General features: G+C 37.2%; 1 protein-coding gene across 2 annotated transcripts in view; it reads left to right on the top strand.

Moving 5' to 3' along the window:
- Nucleotides 1–14,025, top strand: part of SLCO4C1 (solute carrier organic anion transporter family member 4C1) — a 105,002-nt gene that overhangs the window by 28,254 nt on the left and 62,723 nt on the right. The gene's annotated exons all lie outside the window — the stretch shown is intronic.

Raw genomic sequence — 14,025 nt, 5'->3', positions numbered from 1 at the left:
CCTTCTGGATTTAACCACAAATAATTAGTTGGAAACTAGGATGAGAGAAGTTTCTCAGGAATTATAGAAGCAGATACTAAATGCTAATAGATTAAGAAATATGTTGGATATAAGCAATTGGACACATCAAATGTAAACAACTTCTGTAAGTGTAGCTGTAAACAGAAGACATAAGCTAGTAGTTTGCTGAAGACTTGAGGTTTGTTGAGGATGGCAGATGTGGTGGTTATTGCTATTAGTGTCACAACGGTGGCATAAGCATGTTCAAAGGCTGGTGAGAAGGAGCAAGTAGGAAGAGACTGTGATCAAAGAGCAAGAAAATAATTAATAGGCTAGATGAATCAAGGAGGGAGAGGGATAAAATGGATTCTAAATCACAGGAAGAAAGGTTAACTGTGTAAAGGGAAAGGACTTTTTCCTTAATATCAGAAGGCACAAAGGAAAGGAGGGGTGCAACTTCGAGTGATATTATATATGTGGCTGATGTGTAAAATTTTAGTTTGGCACCAGTGGTCTTTTGAGCTAACAGATCTCAGAGGCAACTATGAAGAAATAAACAACTCAGGGACCACTAAAAAGAAATGAACTACCATGCCATGAAAAGACATAGAGGAAACTTAAATGCATATTACTGAAAGAAGATAATCTGAAAAGACTACATGCTATGTGACATTCTGGAAAAGACAAAATTATGGAAACAGTAAAAAGATAATAGTTGTCGATGCTAAGGAAGGAAGGAAGGCAAAAGCAGAGAACATAATTCTTAGGGCAATGAAACTACTCTGTATACTATGATGATGGATACATGTCTTTAAAGTTTGTCCAAGACCGTGGAATGTACAACATCAAGAATGAAGTCAAGTAAGTGACAATGATTTATCAATGTAGTTTCTTTAGTGGTAACAAATGTACCACTCTGTTGGGGAGGTGTTGATAATTGAAAAGACTATGCATGAATAGGACTAGGTAGAGGGTGTACATGGGAAGTTTCTGTATTACTTTTGCTGTTAACCTAAAACACAGTTCTAAAACTTAAAATCTATTATTAAAAAAATGATTGTCCCATTAGACCTTTTATCATATAACCAGAGGCCTGGTGCATCGATTCATGTGCAGGTAGGGTCCCTCACTTGGCCTGCACCCTCTTGCAATCCAGGACCCCTAGGGGGATGTCGGACTGCTGGAGATCAGGCCGAAACCAGCAGTCTGACATCCCCTGAGGGATATAGCAGTGCTAAAGTGGCAGGTGGCTAGGAAGGAGCCTGAGTGGGGGCTGGCACCTCGCCACTCCTGCTCATACCAGCCCCATCGCACCTACTGCCACCACCTGCAGCTGCCACCTGCCTGCTGCTACCACTGCTCAGTAGCACTGCCATGGAGGCGGAAGAGGCTCCCGCCACCACAGCTGAGCTCGCCAGTCATGAGCCAGGCTTCTGGCTGAGCAGCGCTCCTGCTGTGGGAGCACACTAACTACCAGGGGTCAGCACCAGTCGTTCCAGTGGACTGGTCCTGAGGGTCGCTTAGGTATATACATATATATATATATATATGTACATGTATATATGTATGTATTGTATGTATACGTATACATGTATATTATGTTTGTATATGTATACACACACACACACACACACACACACACACATATATATTTCTCTTTTTTTCCCCTTCCTGATGAAACTCCTATAGCATTGATCTATAGTATAGATTCTATACATTTCTGCTTATTTCATGCTAGGTATAGCTAGTTATGCTTTATTGGATATGGTTTTGTCATTCTAAAATGTCATAGTTCTTGAATAAAGAGATCCTGTTTTATCACTCTGAATATTATTTCTTCCAAGTTCATATATATTTTGATCTCTGTGTGGTTGTAAATAAAATATAAGGATAAGTATATTCTGCAGAATAATGTTCAGTATTTATTTTTCCTCCCACTTTGCATCCAAATTTCTACAATTTTTCTTTGATTCAGCAATGCTAACATTATTATTCTCTATTTTGATTAATGTACATACTCTTAATACTTTTTTATTCTAAAAGCATTGGATGAGGGTGCATTTTTTTAAAAGGAGAAATAGATTATAGGACTATCTAGGAAAACAGGAATTACTTGTTCCAGAAACTGATACTGAAATGGGTATGCAATGTATTACTAAATTAAGTTTTCTTCTTCCTTGTCTCTAAAAGGAAACATTGTATTTTGTTTCCATGAACTGATAAAAGGAAACTTGCCAGTTCTTATACTTTAAAATTTTTTTTTAAATTTACCTTTATTATTGCAACTATTACAGAAGCCCTCTCCTCTTTCCCCTGTTGATGCCTCTGCCCCTCCCCAGGCCTTTATCACACTGTTGTCTGAGTCCATAGATTATCCATATGTGCATATAAATTACTTGGTTAATCTCCCCCTTCTCTCTGAGATTCCTTAGTCTTTCATTGCCTAACATAATATGCATTTTCTTTCTTTCTTTCTTTCTTTCTTTCTTTCTTTCTTTCTTTCTTTCTTTCTTTCTTTATAAATCAATCTTTATTGTTCATATTATTACAAAGGTTCCTCATTTCTTCCCCCTTCCACCAGGTTCCCACCCCATCCTCCGCCCCCTCCCCACCCCCCATTGTCCTCATCGATAGGTGCACAGTTTATGTTCAGTCTCTTCCTCCCCCCGCCCCCCCACCGCGAGAACAGTCAGTCCACTCCCCTCCCATATCGCCGACTCTACTACAATGAACCCCTATTATTATTCATCAGGTTTTTCAATCTCCTTTTTTGTTGTTGTTGTTGTTTTGTTTTGTTTTGTTTTTTTTTAATTAATAAACTTTTACACTTCTAAGAATAAATTTTAAAATCTAATAATTTTAAACCTTGTTTTTTTTCTGCCCTGGGAATTGAGAGCAAACTTGTTTACATGTAAACTTGCCCTTAGGCTATCAAAAGGTGTAGCCATTCAAGTGTAAATGGACACATTTTTTAAACATAGCTGCTGGTTGGAATTGGATTACCTGTTCTGGGTGGGAAGGGCTTGTCATTCCCTTTCTCCATTAAAATTAAGGTGTTAGCTTTAAAACCTCTTTTTGGCAAGAGACCTTAAACTTTCAGAACTTTAAATTTTTCAGATAGTAAATCAGTTACTTAGAATTTTCTCAAATCAATAATACCTCCACATGCCCATGGATACACTTCACACAAAAGACATTTCCAAATAGATCAACCAACCTCATCCAGGCCCCACACAAGGCACTCACAGATCAACACCCCAGCGCTATACTAACTCAACACATCCAGATCTAAGCCTTCCTCATTTGATTCAGCAGACCCTCAAGTTCCCCCAGAAGTTTCCAACCATGTCTGAGAGGCAGCCTTGGGGCGGAGGCAGGCAAGGAGCGAGCTGTTCCGGGCCTGGCTGCTCCGGGCCTGGCCTCTGTTGCTCTGGTCCGTTCCACCACCAGCTGCTCCGGGTCTGGCCACTGTTGCTCCCGACCTGGCTGCTCTGGGCGTGGCTGCTGCTGCTCCGGGCCTGGCCGCACCGGACCCAGCTATAATATGCATTATCTTTAATATCAGATGTGCCAAAGCTGCACAAATGCTTTTTTAAAAAAATATATATTTTATTGATTTTTTACAGAGAGGAAGAGAGAGAGAGAGTTAGAAACATCAACGAGAGAGAAACATCGATCAGCTGCCTCCTGCACACCCCCTACTGGGGATGTGCCTGCAACCAAGGTACATGCCCTTGACTGGAATCGAACCTGGAACCCTCCATTCCGCAGGCCGAAGCTCTATCCACTGAGCCAAACTGGTTTCGGCCACAAATGCTTTTTATATCCTACTTGGTAAGCAGAATGATGGCCCCTCAAAAATGTCCACACCCTAATCTCTGGAGCCTGTGAATATATTGTTATGTTGCAAAGGAGAATTCAGTTTGCAGATGGAATTAATATTCTAATCAGCTGACCTTAAAATAGAAAGTTTAGCTCAGCCGAAGTGGCTCAGTGGTTGAGCATCGGACTAGAACCAGGAGGTCATGGTTCGATTCCCAGTCAGGGCACATGCCCAGGTTGCAGGCTCAATCCCCAGTGTGTGGTGTGCAGGAGGCAGCCAATCAATGATTCTCTAACATCATTGATGTTTCTATCTCTCTTCCTTCTCCCTTCCTCTTTGAAATCACTAAAAATTATTTATTTAAAAAATTAGAGAGTTTATCCAAATTAAACATAATTACAAAGATCTTGAAATGTGGAATACAGAAGCAAAAGAGTTAACTGTCAGAATGATGTGATGTGAGAAACATTCAACTGCCGTTTCTTGCTTTGAAGGTGAAAGGAAGAAGGCAACAAGCCATGGAATGCCAAATGCTGACACTTTGATTTTAATTTTGGATTTCTGAACTTCACAACTATAAGGTAATACATTTGTGTTATTTTAAGTTACTACTGTGTGGTAATTTGGAATAGCAGCAATAAGAAACTAATACATCTATCATATTAGTCCTCAGAAACTTGTGGGAATGGCATTGTCACGGAAATAATATTCATCAAATATTCCCTCACATTTTCCAATCCCTTTGATGTTAGATGTTATTCATTCTGGTCACTGAAATGTGAGAAGTGAAATTTTTCAGATCAAAATTCTTTTCTTCGGCTGTGCCCATAGAGTTCAAATGGTACAACAGCAGGCTGGAAACTCCTAAGTCAACCTGGGCCCCTGAGTGACTATGTATAGCATAGCAAATCCACTCAAATCCTCATTTAACATTGATCTAGAAATACAATTTTTATTATATGAAGCCACCACAATTCGAGTGGTAATTTGTTATTGCAATGGGACATAGTTTATCATAAAAAATAAGGTTACCAAATAATAGCTTAGTAAAAATATTTCTATCACAAACTAAGTTTCTCTAATTTCTAGAGTTCTGGCTTGAAGATAGAGTTTATGGAATTTAGATTTTATAACATTATGCTTAGTTTGTTACATTCCATATGCACTTTTAGCACATAATATTTACAATTCTAAATTGTGCACTGTGACTAGTGCCTGAAATGAAAACTGTTACACCTTTATGAACAATGGTCAGTAGCAGATAGTTAAACCAGTCAAGAAAGAGGTTCTCTTATTTTTCCTTCAAGTAACCTTACCTCCTCATGAAAGTGCCTGGGGCAGAGTCTACAGTAATGGCTGGCAAGAAGCCAATATTTTCTCAAAGAGCTTCAAGCCTCTGGTATGCCTGAACAAATACTTCTTTGGTAGCTACCTGCCAAATAACGAAATTTATCGTGGCCTCGTGGTTTTTAATGGCAAGTTGTTGCCATTTGACCCAATTATAGAACCTAAGTGCCAATCTGTTATATAAACGAACCAGAGCTGGTCCCTAAGTTGTTTATTTCTTCATAGTGGTCTCTGAGATCTCTTAGCTCAAAAGACCACTGGGGCCAAACTAAAATTTTTACACATCCAATTGTTTTAAACATAGCCCAAATAAACAGGTTTTTAGCCATTTTGCATGCCATCGGAAACTGTTTTGCCTATCACAGGAAATTGAGCCCAACATCGCTAACGACAGATAAAATAAACCCTGCAGCTATCCAAGACCCCAAACTGCTGCTGACTTTTCAGAGCTCCCTGACCCAGAGTCCCTGCTCATCTGCTGCATGACATCACCTGGACATGCAAGCCCTTCTCTCCGTCTCCTCTCCACCAGCGTTCCCTGGCCCTCCTCCCCTTCTGGATATTGCTTCTCATCTTCTCCCTTTTGCTACAGCTTCTCATGGCATTGAGCTGTGAGGGATTTCTCCCACATGCAAACTTGTCAGAGGGTTTCCCAAATCTCATCTGTGCTACTGCTATCTCATGGTCATGGTCATATCTTTTTCTTTGATCAGCCCTGAAATTCCATGAAGATACTACAGAATCTTATAGAATGTCTGGTTTTATCTATCATTGCTGAGCCCACTAAATGTTAATTGCCAAAAGTACTTCCAAGTAGCTGAGAGAACTCAACTAAGTAGGATTAGTTAATATCACCCATTTAGATGGTGGCAAAAAAAAAACCCCAAACCCCAGGGTTTTACTTTGACGTAGTTATATTCTAAGAGATACTTTTCTTTCTTAAATTTATTTGGCAATAGGTTCGAATGTTTTGTAAACCTTTATTCTGGTTTAGAATCATTTAACTAAGAAATATAACCACACCTGGCCAGTTTAGTTCAGTGGTTGAGCTATGACCTATAAACCAGAAGGTTGAGGTGTGAGGGCACATTTCTGGACTGCGGCTTGGTCCCCAATGGGGAGCATGCAGGAGGCAGCCAATCAATGATTCTCTCTCATCATTGATGTTTCTATCTCTCCCTCTCCCTTCCTCTTCCTCTCTGAAGTCAATAAAAATATATTTAAAAAGAAAAATTATATATAACCACTATTTTCAGGGATCTTATGAGCACATTATAACTCAGTGATTAAAACTATAGACTTTGACACCCAAAATCTTAAATTTTTTACTAATTAAAGGCATATGAGAGAACAGCATTTAAAGTACACATTTGTGAAGAAACATACCTAAAATGAGTGAGCAATATTCAAGGGTCTTTTTTCTCCCTCCAATTTATCTTTATTGTTGAATAGACTTTGACCTTGAGAGACCAGCTTTTGAATGCATTTTGTCAATTATGTAACTTTGGACAGTTATCTCTAAGCTGCTATTCTCATTGGAAAAATAGGAATAATAATTGTATAGAAACATGGGTCTTCATTATTACTATATAACCAATACAAAACTTAGTAGCTTAAAACAACATATATGATCCAGTTTCTGTGGGTCAGGATCCTGGGTACAGTTTACCTGGGTTCCACCGCTCAGGATCTCACAGGGCTGAAATCGATGTGTCCTCTGTGGCTGCAGTCATCTCAAGGCTTACCTGCAGAAGAATCTGCTTTTAGGCTCAATCATATGAGAGTTGCATGGCTATTGGTAGGATTCATTTTTCTCAAGGGATTCCTCAGTGGCTTTGACCAGAGGCCACTCTCAGATGCCTGGGGGCCTTTTTATGTGGGCTCACATCGTGGAACTTGCTTCATCCATGTAACAAGCAAGGAGACGCAGAGAGTAAATGCAAACAAGATGGAAATCACAGTCTTCTGTAGCCTAGTCTCAGTACTGATATCGCAACACATGTTAAAAAACTAAACTACAGCTTTATTTAGAATTCACCAGTTTTTCCACCGCTGTTCATGTTCCAGGATGTGACATCTAGGAGGTCACATTGCATTTAGTTGTCTTGTCTCCTTGATCTATAATCATTCCTCTTTCCTTGTGTTTCATGATCTTAACATTTTTCAGAATGGATAGTTATTTTGTAGAATGCCCCTTAATTAAGTTTGCAAAAAATAGTGCAAGGAAGTTCCATATACCTTTTATGTGAAGTGAAACCTATATAACAATTATTCTTTATGATTAAATCTATTCTCTTCAGAACATCTAAAATGGAAAACAGTCAGCCCTCCGTATCCCTATGTTTTGCATCCACAGATTCAACCAAATACTGACTGAAAATATTCTGGGGGAAAAAAACCAACAAAATCAAGAAAGTTCCAAAAGGCAAAACTTAAATTTGTCACCTATACCAGGCATAACCTGTTTTAGCCTATCTGCAAATACTTCCCCATTTTAAGTAAGGGACTGGAGCTTCTGTGAATGTTGATATTCCAGAAGGGTCCTGGAACCAATCGCCTGGAGATATGAAGGGACTGCTGTATTAGCTTTTGCTTTTCTCGGATGAAAAAAAATCAACATTTCTAGACCTACTACATAAGAAATAGGAACCATAATAATTATGTGACATCTCTTTATATATTCATTTAATAAAAGCAAAAATATTTAGGGACTATTGAGATTCTCTTTAGTATTTAAGTTTGGGACAGCCACAGGTTGGCACCTATTGCTTGGTGGGAAATTATTTTCCAGCCTCTTCTGTCTGGTGTCATTAAGTATGCTGTGGTAATTTTATTTTACTAGTTGTATTTCACTGTAAGATTTTTGCCTTTACTCTTAACTTTTTTTTTGGGGGGGGGAGGTTTAGGGAAAAAGGAAAGATGAGTATAAGTTTCTGAAACATGGACATTATAAAATAACTAGAGGCCTAGTGCACGAAATTCATGCACAAGGGGGGTGGTCCCTCAGCCTGGGTTGCACCCTCTTCAATCTGGGACCCCTTGGGGGATGTCCGACTCAAAATCCAGGACCGCTAGCTTCTGTTCGTTTGCCTGCCTGCTTGATTGCCCCTAGCCACTCTACCTGCCTGCCTGATCACCCCTAACTGCCTCTGCTTGCTAGCCTAATCACCCCTGGTACTCTGCCAGCCTGGCCTCTCCCTGACTGCTCCCCTGCTAGCCTTGCTACTCCCTAACTTCCCCCTTGCTGCTGGCCTGGTTGCCCCCTAACTTCCGGAAGGAAGTCAGACATTCGGAAGATGTCTGGTTGACCCAGTCTAATTAGCATATTACCCTTTTATTAGTATAAATGTGTAATTGAATCCAAAATTTTGTCATCAACATTGATGTTTGAATATGACATATACATTATAGTAACTAATTAATGTTTATGCCTACAGTAGTTTCATGCTTATTGCATACCATACTTACTGTTTTAGAATACTGTTGTAGGCAGTCTGGAGTGGCAATATAACCTTTATGTTTAGGTCCATTATTTGAAAAAGTATTTGTTTGTGTATAACTATATGTACCTTACTGTGTCATGACTCATTTCACTCTATGAATGACATCAAAACTAGATAGTATCTTCATTCTTGTTTTATTTCCCACCCAGAACTGAACCTTTCTCTCCTTGCTAACAAGTACTTTTAATGTCTTAGACATTAAAAGAAAACCAGAGTGGGTGGGGGTAAACATTACTCAGAAGCATGAGATTTATTGTCTATTCAGTCAAAAATACTAAGAAAGAAAGATGGTTACAACAAACAAACATCTCACAAACAGTGAGTTCATGAGTAGTTCCAGTTAGACTAGATCACAGTCTATTTACTGCCTAGCCAAGGTCTGGTGGAAAACAAGGTTGCTAGCTATGGGACTACAATCAGGAGAAGGAATAAATATGGTCTGATGGAAAGACAGCAGAATTCTAATTATGAACCTGACACTAAATAGTTGTTTGATGAAACAAATTTAAATAAATTTATATTCTTGTCAACGTTACACTAGAATTCTCCCAATTCCCAGTAAATTATGGAAAGATTACTGTGAAAAAATATACAAGTTATTCACTCACCACTCATCTTATTTGTTATTGGCCTAGTTCCTGCTTTTTATTGCATTAAGCTTTTGGGTGCACTTGACATTAATCTTCCCAGAAGGGAACAAATGATATCTTGATGTCCCTCATGGTTCTATAAATCTAAATTTTAATAATGTTCACCATTTACTTCATTTTGTTAAAAAACGGATAGGAATTAAATTGTGGGTTGGTGGGACTATCAAGAGTTGTAGTTAGCTTATTCAGTAAAGATTGTATTTTGTCATGATCATAAAATTGTGATTACATATATCCTATAGGATCATGGCATATTATTGACTGTTTCTAGGCATCAAAATCAGATCTTGAGTGGAAAAGCAATATGTTTTAGAAATTATATCCTAATTTCTAATGTACAATAGAATAATTTCTTCTAGTTTAAAGCATTTCTTAATATACTTAAGTCCAACAATGCTTCCTTCACTATATCTAACATTGTGATATTTGTATCGTAAGTATGCTTTTATAGAGTTCATAATGTTTTGAATAAATTATAGTAATTATCACATATTAGTTAAAAGCTTAACTTCATACAATATAGTGTTTTACACTAGTAATTTATTTTTCACAACCTATTGGGTTAACTTTCTTATGGGATTACTGTATTAAATGTTTGTTTTCTTTTCAAAAAATTATGATCATCCTTGTTTATGTATGTACTTAATGATTTATGGTTAGTGTGACTAAAAAATATAGCTGCAATTTTTTTAATATAAATGTTTTTATATACAATTATAATTCAAAACATTATTTTAAGTAATCTAGTTCAGCATTACTTTCTTTTCTTAGACATAATTTGTTATTTTTACACATTTTGTGGGAGCATTTAAATGGCAAAGAAAGTGAAGAATATGAGATCACTTAGACTGTTTCATTGCTTTTATTTAGTAATATGAGATCAAGTGGCATTAAAAAATTTTTAATACTGGGATTTTTTTCACAAGATATATTTTTAATCATTTATTTACTCATCCATCTAACCACCCATCCATCCATCTATTCAAGCAATAGTTATTGTGTACCTACTACAACTATGAGTTCCATCTATGGGGATACAGCAATGAACAAGCTTGACAATCTCTGCTCTCAAGTAGTTTATATTCCTTGGAGACAGGTCAACAGCAGATAAATAAGGAAATAATATCTAGTAAAAAGTGGAAGATGCACATACAGTGATGTCATAAAGGATGCTTAGGTGGGTGGCCCAGGGAAGGCCTCTGAAAAGGAAGCATGTAAACTGAGATAGGAGCACCAGGAAGAAGCCACTTTGACAAGAGGAGGGAAGAGCATTCAATACTGGCATTTGTAATTTACTTCAACAGTATCTGCCCTTGTCCATGTTTGCATTCAGGCTCTCTCCAAGATTCCTCAAATTTTAATATTCTATGAGTCTCAGTGTTATAACGGAGTCACAGTCGATCTACAACTATAAGGGAACTAATACCATATTAAAAGTACGCAGAAAGGAAAATGATAAAATACTCGACACAGGCATATACTTCATCCTATTGGTGTATATCTACATGGAAGGCCAAATTATAATCGTAAGATTGTTTTTAAGCATGGAATTGGAGCAAGAAGAGTAAGTGAGATAATCTTGACAGCTTTTTTTCATTAAGCCATTTTCCTTGGTTTATTCAGTGCCTGATTAGGAAGACCTACCTATTATATAACCTAGAGAATATCCATAGGCAGGGACATCTGCTCCTCTGGAGATTGTTGGAGCTTCACTATAAAATTTGGGTACTATTCTTTTTTTTTTCTTTTTTTTTTTTAATATCTTTTATTGACTTTTTACAAGAGGAAGAGAGAGGGATAGAGAGTTAGAAACATCCATTAGAGAGAAACATCAATCAGCTGCCTCTTGCACACCCCCTACTGGAGATGTGCCCACAACCAAGGTACATGCCCTTGATGGAAATTGAACCTGGGGCCTTTCAGTCCTCAGGCCGATGCTCTATCCACTAACCCAAACGGGTTTCGGCTTGAGTACTATTCTTTTTTCCATTCTTCACCTTCAAAAATGTAACAAATAAAATTCACAAAATTAATAGCAATTTATTAATTACCTTCTGAAATTTAACATGGTATATTTTGACTATGCTTACTAGATTTACCTTAGATTGACCAAAGAATTAAAAAAAAATAATGGGATCACTGTATTACTGTAAAAGATAATTTTCCATAGAATTAGCACAAACAAAACCCATCAAGTTTTTTTGTTGTTTTGTTTTGTTTTGCTTATCTGTCTTTGTTGCAAACCTGAACCTTCCTTCTATCATTGCAGCATAAAGGATGTAGGGGAACAGGAAAGTGGTGTTGATAGCACTTTCAGTAAGAGCAATTTGTATTTAAAATGAAGCAATAGTACTTATGCTAGTCTGTCAACAAAATTCTAGAACGTTGGAAGAGTAGAGATTTCTCCTTAGTATAGATTTAAGTGCATGATGATGGTGCTACTTTAACTTTGATAGTATGGTTTGAACTGATTTATTTTTTAAATTGAAATTTTTAATCAGGTGACATTGGTTAAAAAAATGATACAGCTTTCAGGTGAACAATTCTACAATACATCATCTTTTCACTGTATTGTGTGTTCACCACTCCAAGTCAAGCCTCTGAGTATTACCATTTATCCTCCCTATATCCTCCTCCAACCCCCCACCCCTAAGATATGACTGTATTTAATTACCGCTGATGAAAGATAATTTGCTTATTGGTTAAATTGTTTCATATTTCACAGATAAAATGGTGATACCACTTTAAGTCCATATCTGTCTATTTTTTTTTTTTTTTTTTTGATAGACAGCCTAGGCAGATTGCATACTAAATCTAATGTGGATATCTGAAAACTCTGGGCATTCAGAACAGAATTCATCTTCAAACCTCAACAACATCTGGTATATAGAGTCTTAATCTCTTAGAATTTCTAGGCAATAATTCTAACCAACAGAGTTAGGCTGTAGCAATTAAAAGAGAAAAATGCAAAGACCAGGGAAGATATCTGACTGAGAGAACTGACTTCATAGCCTTAAAAAGTGGCAGGCCATTTACTAGCTATCCTGTATGACTTAGGGAGAGTTACTAATCTGCTCTTTACTGTGTAAAACGTAGATAATAATAGCTACTGCTTGTATAAAGATTAATAATGGAATATTGGCATACATTTAAAATGTAATTTCAAAACAAATGTCACCCCAGTAAATTTAATTTAAAAATGTAAAAAAAAAAAAGTTATTTCTTTTTTTTCATTTTTTTAATTAAATTATTATCTGTGTACATATTTTAACATTGCCCCCTCCCCCATACATCCCCTCCCTCCCCAGAGTTTTGTGTCCATTGGTTGTACTTATATGCATGTATACAAGTCCTTTGGTTGATCTCTTATCTCCCCCAGATCTCCCTACCCTCCCCGCTTTAATTTGACAGTCTGCTTGTTGCTTTATTGTCTTTATATCTGTCTTTTGGTTCATCAATTATTTCTTATTTCTACTCTTTTCCTATACCTTGGGTCAGTCTAGACCTTTTTTGACTGTGAGGAAACAAGAAACACGGGATGTACGATATATTTTTAAAATTTCATTTCTCGATTCAGTAAATAAAGCATATATAACTGAAACTAAATTTTCACAAAGTAGCATTTATGCAATTCTTTCTTCTGAATTCTAGTTTATTTAGAAGTAATAGTGTTTGAAAAACATTCCTCTAAGCCGTCTTAACTGAGCCTAGTGTCTATAGTTAGAAGAAATAAAACCCATCTTATTTTAGGAGCCTTTTTATCACCATATTCTCTTCTCTAGGTTAAAGGCTACAACTGGATATGTCTATTATATGCTACCAAATCATGGCTATTTGAGATGTTTTAGCACTGAATCTATCATACAAGTAGCTTCTTGGGTAGGCAATCAGCCATGTGTTAAATTAAGATAGCAAGACTTGAAAATTCTCTGTAGAACTTAATAGAGCGATGAATTAATATGTAGTGAAGTACTCTAATGTCTAATAAAATGGGGACCTTATATGTGAATAATAGTAGTAGTGTATTGAAAAAACATATAATATAGCAGTATCGTATCCAGTAACATCTGAGACCTGTTTTGAGATATTTTATAATCAGTAATTAGATCTGGGGAAGTGCGTTCCTTAACACTGTACAGTCTTATGAAGCACAACAATTTTGTGTATGTAGCCTTGAGAAACGGGCAAAAAGAGAACATGTATGTTTTATTATGTTCCTTATTGGAATAAACATTTAATTTAGGGAAAGAAACATTTTAAGATCTTAATATGTAGTTTTAAAAACATCATTGTTTCAAATATATTTGGGATATATTAGTCTATCTTTAGAAAGGGGAGAGAGAATGGATCCTTTGAAAAACCTAATCATGTCAGGATCATGTCACTCCTTGGCTCCACATTTTCGTCTTTCACTCACAATAAAAGCTAAAGTCCTATAATGGCCTTCAAAGTCTGGTCCCAATCACTTCTCCTCCACCCCACCTGCACCCCTTTACCTGCCTGGACTCCTGCTGTTCTCCACTATCTCATTCTACCCCAGCTACAGTTCTCCCTCACCTCCTTCAGGTCTTAGCTCAATAGTCAGGAGGCCTTCCCTAACCACCTAATTTAAAAGTGCATTGTGTTCCTCCCCTTCTCGGACACACACACTTTCCAGCCTGCTCTTGCTTTATTCTTCTTCCCCCCCCCCCCCCCACCCACC

Source organism: Pipistrellus hanaki (genome assembly GCF_964339955.1).
Source record: "Pipistrellus hanaki genome assembly, chromosome: 4".
NCBI lineage: Eukaryota > Metazoa > Chordata > Mammalia > Chiroptera > Vespertilionidae > Pipistrellus > Pipistrellus hanaki.
This window is presented reverse-complemented; position numbering and strand designations above follow the sequence as displayed.